The sequence below is a fragment of the Apium graveolens genome, chromosome 10 (genome assembly GCF_009905375.1).
Source record: "Apium graveolens cultivar Ventura chromosome 10, ASM990537v1, whole genome shotgun sequence".
Taxonomy (NCBI): domain Eukaryota; kingdom Viridiplantae; phylum Streptophyta; class Magnoliopsida; order Apiales; family Apiaceae; genus Apium; species Apium graveolens.
The window spans coordinates 32847419-32854148 of NC_133656.1; the positions used below are offsets into that span (position 1 = coordinate 32847419).

A 6730-nucleotide genomic window follows, 5' to 3' on the forward strand; every position below is an offset into this window, starting at 1 on the left:
TGGTTACTGATTAACACCATTGTTAGCCATAGAATCGATCTTCATAGATAATACCTTTAGTTGAGCAGTGATAGTTATAGCTGTATCCACTTCAAAAACTCCTGCTACCTTGCCCTGTGGTAATCTCATGGTTGGATACTGATATACATTAACAGCCATCAGTTCAATTAGATCATATGATTCCTCATAGCTCTTTGCCCATAATGTTCATGCTACATCGAGCATGGGTCTTGACTGTGCTCCCAAACCGTTATAGAAGCAATTGATGATCATCCAATCAGGTATTCTATGATGCAGACACTTCCTAAGCATCTCCTTGTAGCGCTCCCAATCTTCACATAGAGATTCTCCCGTTTGCTGCGCAAATTGAGTAATAGCATTCCTGATTGCAGCTGTCATCGCCATAGGGAAGAATTTAGTGGAAAACTTTTGAGCAAGATCTTCCCAAGTAGCAATCGAACCAGCTGGTAGAGAGTGTAACCAGCTCTTAGCCTTGTCCCTCAGAGAGAATGGGAACAGTCTCAGTTTCACCGCATCCTCAGACACACCATTAAACCTGAAGGTGTCGCAGATCTCTATGAAATCCCTAATATGCGTATTGGGATCTTCCCTTGGAGAACACCTAAACTGGACTGAATTCTGTACCATCTGAATTATGCCAGGCTTGATCTCAAACGTATTATCTTTGATAGCTGGCCTGACAATTCTAGATTGAATATCATTGATCTTGGGTTGAGAAAAATCCGCCAAGGCTTTCGTTCGTGTTGGTGGATCTCCCATTGTAATGAGTACCTAAAACACAACAAGTAAACTGTGAAAGTAAAAGAGTCTGAGTCACTGATATATATATATATATATATATATATTGTGCATGTACTCTGCATGGCAGATTGAATCTCGTATAATTTCTTATGTGTTTCCTCTTAACAAGGCATACATTTGACAACAAGAATCTACATACTATTATGTGGAAATGGACCTTTACTTCACCCTCTGCCTTATCCTAACAAGATTATAACTTTTTATATTTAATTACTAAAAACATTTATAGAAGTAAGAGTAAGCACTTGAATTGGGTAAAAATTGTATTTGTGGATAATTATTATCATAAGGGGATTGGATAATAATTATATGGATAGATAATTATTACTGTAATAATCAGGTTAGATATGTCTTGTTGGCTAAGTTTTGTGATGGCAATATATATATATATAGTCATATAATGTTTGATAGGTATACTTAAAAAATATAATTTTCTTCAGTATCATTTGGTAGATTCTTAAGAGCATTGGTTGAATCAAGTATAAGTTTAGAACATCATTGAGGTGTTATGTATTGATGTATTATTGATATATGTGTTGATTAATCATACAAGTTGGGACATGGGTTTTCAGTGTTATATATATGTTTTGCATGCACTTCGCATTGGCAGATTGAATCTCGTTTAATTGTCTATGTGTTTCCTCCTAACAAGACATACATATGACAACAAGAATCTACATACTATCATGTGGAAATGGACCTTTACTTCACCCTCTGCCTTTCCTTGACAAGCTTATAACTTTATGTATTTAATTGCTAAAAACATTTTAAAAGTAAGAGTGAGCACTTGAATGCTCAACATGTTATCTACTTAACCAAACGGATCACATATCGAAAGAAAAGTTGAATGCATGACAAAAAAAAAAGATAAATCACTGATCCATATATCACAATTTAAAGTGAAGATATCCGACCGAATAACAAATTATACTTATCTCAATGAGACAATAAATCTCTTTCCCTTCAAACCAATAAGACAAGAGTTTAAGAGTACTGGTCGTCCACCTGATACCCCATTGTGAGATCAAATATCATGCCATAGATATCGTTCTCCTATAGTACTTTCTTGGATGTGATCGGTGCCCCTAAGAAACTCCCGCCTAAAATTACATTACTGGCTAGCTTTTAAAATATATAAATGGGTTAAAATCCAACCCTAGCTCCCACTGAGCTTTACATCATAATATCCAATTATTCGCATTCCAATCATTATCATATCGTCATGGTCATTGTTCCTAGACCATTGTGATGCCCTCATTGTCATGGTCAAATGGAAAGTGACAATCTTTTCATTATAAGGAATCAATCATTTGATCAATAGCTACAAAATCAGGGTTCATAAGCTGCAAGCTTCAGAATATCACAATCAACTCTTCAACAAGCAACAAACCTTTTTAAATTTTCAAAGAATCAATTACTGAATAGGAAATTTCAGTTCCTTTCAAAATCATTAAGGAACCCTTGATTGGACCACTTTATCTTTCATTTCATAATAATACGGGTGATCAGCCCGTACCGACTTCCATCCGGTCTTTAAGGTACCAATGGCATAATTTCAGTCTTAAACTGGACTAGCCCCGCTAGCCTCTTACTATGACTGGACTAGTCCCACTAGCATCTTACGTCCCAATCCAATCCATTAGGAATTCGTTTGGAAAACCTTGAGTTGGAAAAAGGTAGGTTTACTAAATTCATTTTATCATTACCAAGAATATGAAATCATTCGGACTCTTTCAAGTTGAAACTCATTCTTAAGTTCAATTTCTAGAATTCAAAGTGAAGGGAATGAATCAGGGATAAGCAAAGTTCAATTCTAGGGATCTTGATCAATGATAACATGGTACTCAAGTTAGGGAAATGAAAACTGTTTCAAGGATCAATAGAGGATAAGGTAAACAAGGAATGAAGCATCATTACAAGGGGTTCGTAAAGGTACTTATAGGGTTTATAACAATTCATGGTATAACAAGTAAATAGGAAAAAGGAGTTACCAAGGGTTGGATCAATAAGCTTATCAATAACAAATTCATAAGATCAATGATAGGGTATCAATAACAGGGGTACATTACTTTAATAGTTCAATACTCTACTTGGCATGAACAATATCCTCTCTATAACCATTTACACAAGTAAATAGAGTTACTTGCCTGAATTCACTTTCTTGAAGGTTGAACTACTGCCACCTAGTAAACCTTTCCCTTTCCTAGCCTGAATGCCCTCACGCTCTGAATCTACAATCCAAAACCAAAACCTTAATTAGTTCCTTAACTCACGTTCCCGGAACGCTTAACTTTCCCCTTAAACGTACTACCCTAAGGGTATGCACATGTATATATACTCTCACCATAAACATATATACGCATATACCAACACTCGCATATCCAAACCAAATAGACTTCAGATCACGTATTCCAATACAAATATGACATATAACATTTAATCCTTGTATATTAAACTCTATACTCGAGTTATCATATCAATACATAATCTCGTATCAGAACGACTCAAAAGCCTTCTTCTTACATCACTTAATTCGAACCAAACAAGCAAATAATTCACATTATTCTTAGAAATCTCACATGCATCCACTTTAGCATCAAATCATTCAATTTTATAGCCATAAACCATTCGGCTTTAACACAAAACATAAACAAAAGATCCAATGATCCTTTTAGACTCTAATCTTGTCAATTACAACCTATATCTTAACATGCAATTCTTATTTCTTTCTTTCTATCTCCAATTTATCATAGAAACACACAAGCAACACTTTAAGCACATAATCAATCAAAATTTCTATAACTCCAACTTATATCATTCGGATTTCTAAAGAATAATCACATGCAAAACCATAATTTGACATGCAAGTATAGGGATCATTTACACTCTTTAGTTTATACCAAAATTCATCCTTTAAAACCTTTTTCAAAGAAATTCGAAGCAAAATTAATCCCTCAAACCAAAACTCTTTATAAGCTTGAATCGAAATCAAAAACCCATTTTTTAAAAGTAAAAATTCGAACTATAAAATCTTTTAATCAAAACCAAAGATTCTTTGATTCTTAAATCTTAAGCACCTTAAGCAAATGACTACTCCTTTCCTTTTTTAATCAAAAATTTGAACCAACTCTAGCACAAAACCAATCAAGTCACTTGAAACCAACTTAGTGCTACCATTCATACTATCACACAATAAAAATTATCCTTTTCCCTTAATTTTTATAAAAATTCGAACCTAGCAAAGGTTCAAAACCAAAACAAGCCTAAAATATTGACATGCAATAACTTTTAGGGACATGCATATGGATTCTTATGACATGCATACCATTTTAATCATGTAAACACCAAGATCACTTACTAATAGACCTTTCATACAATCTTCTAAACATAACACTTCATTTACCAACAACACTTAAAGAAATCATCAAATATCAAACATGCAAATAGTATCTTAGCAAGATCATACTATCGCACTTCGAAAATCACACTTTGAAAGTCCACCGGCTCTCCTTGGATCATGGCCGGTGGTGGTTGAACTTAAGAGTGCCCATAACGGGTCTCCTCTTGAGTTTTAAACCACAAAATCACTTTAAACTTCTCTTATGATCATATATCAAGAAATCATATTTCCTTGAACATAACCATGGAGATTGAATTATGAAATCTACATAGACACTTACATGCAAATGGTGTTTGAGTAGTATATCGAAAATAGAAACTATGGATGGTGAAATCTTTGAATTTGAATGAGTATTTGTTGTTGCATGCAAGAGAGAGAAAAAAGATGGGGAGAGAGCCGAAAGAGAGTGATCGAGAGAGAGGGAGAAAGAAAGAGAGGGAGAGACGGGTGCTCACGGGAAAGAAAAATAAAGAAGAAGGGGTGGGGGAATGAGCTTGTATTTGTATTAGGGGCAAGGGTAGTTTCGTAATTCATTAATCATTTTCTTTGCTTGATTTACCCTTTCTTTTTACTCTAATAAAATAGAAATGGAATATTAAATATATCTCTCTCGGAAATTTGAATATTATTGCGAATGAAAATTTAGGACGTAGATCTCGAAATTATCTTTCCAACCATTACTCATAATAAACTTTTGAGCGTACGGTTGATTTTATATGATTTTTACAAGCTCACGCTAAAAATAGCATTTTATCACATAAAAATCATTTAAAAATTCAACGATCATGAAATAAATCCGTCTATCACTTTAAGAAAGTCTCTAGGACTATTTCGAAGATAACAAAACAAATCTCATGCATTTACCTTACTCAGATAATTTTATAAAAATGTACAAAGGTTAAATAAACCTTATTTATATTGAATAATTCCCTTATATCCACAAAAATATTAACAGATCACGTATTCACGTATACAGACAAACAAGCACATTTACTCACACATCACAACTCATGTCTGATCATATAATTTTCCCTTTCTAATATTATTCCTGTTTATGCATACCGGGTCACGTTCTGCCTGACGGCCCGACGCTCAGCGTTTCAATTACGCTTCACAATATCATTATCGACCGACACGTCACAAGAATGAAATACTTTACTTAAACATTCATTTCACAGAATATCACATAATTCACATTTGAAATATTTTAATCCCTTTTTAGGACGGGTTCCATTCTACTTGACGGCCCGACAACACAACTTGACTCCTAAGCTGACTCTTTAAATTGGAACGCTTCTATCTACGCTCCCAGATACTAATATACAATAAAGACCATTAATCAACACTTAATCACATAAGTTATAATCATGGCACATAAATCATACTTTATTTACTTAATTACGTCACAAAATTCTCAGTCGTCACAATCTACCCTCCTTAAAAGGATTCTGTCCCCAGAATCTAGTCTAAACAAACAGATGGGGATACTTTTCTTGCATTTCACTTTCTAATTCCCAAGTTGATTCTTCCACTATTGGATTTCTCCACAACACTCTAACTAGAGGTACAACTTTATTTCTAAGTTTCCTCTCCTTTCGGTCTAAGATTCGAAATGGTTGTTCCACATAAGACAAATCTGGTTGAATTTCCACTGGTTCCAATTCGATCACATGGCTCGCATCAACATTATACTTCTTTAGAAGATATACATGAAATTCATTGTGAAGATGTTGCATTTGCGGAGGTAGGACTAATTCATATGCCACATTTCCAACTCGTCGCAGTACTTTGAATGGTCCAATATACCTAGGACTCAACTTCCCTTTCTTTCTGAATCTGGTTAAACCTTTCCAAGGAGATATCTTTAACAAGACTTTATCTCCAGGTTCGAATTGCACATCTTTTCGTTCTCGATTTGCGTACTTTGTTTGTCGATCTTGAGCAGCAATTAATCTTTTCCGAATCATTTCCACCTTTTCTTCATTTGTTGCACTAGCTCTGGGCTAATTAAGTTGCGCTCACCAACTTCGTCCCAATACGTAGGGGATCTACATTTTCTTCCATACAACGCTTCATAAGGAGGCATGCCAATACTCGCGTGATAACTGTTGTTGTAGGAAAACTCAATTAACGGCAAATGATCATCCCAATTTCCTTTGAAATCTATTGCACAAGTTTGCAACATATCCTCAATTGTCGAAATTGTCCTTTCACTTTGTCCGTCAGTATGCGGATGATATGCCGTACTCATTTTCAGCTTAGTTCCCAAATGATCATGAAACTGTCACCAAAATCTCGAGTTAAACCTTGGATCTCTATCAGACACGATAGATACAGGTACTCCATGACGCATCACAATCTCATCCAAATACAATTTGACCCATTTTTCCAACGAAAACCATTCATTTATCGGCAAGAAATGTGTTGACTTCGTCAATCGATCGACTACTATCCAAATCGCATCATAATTAGACTTGGTTTTAGGTAATCCTACCATGAAATCCATCG

The 6730-nt window shown here is 34.8% G+C and overlaps 1 non-coding gene across 1 annotated transcript; it reads left to right on the forward strand.

Moving 5' to 3' along the window:
* The first annotated feature begins 283 nt into the window (after positions 1-283).
* On the forward strand, positions 284-388 carry LOC141694738 (small nucleolar RNA R71). Its single transcript, XR_012564022.1, has one exon. It is a non-coding gene; the product is annotated as a small nucleolar RNA R71 (small nucleolar RNA).
* The last annotated feature ends 6342 nt before the right edge of the window (positions 389-6730 follow it).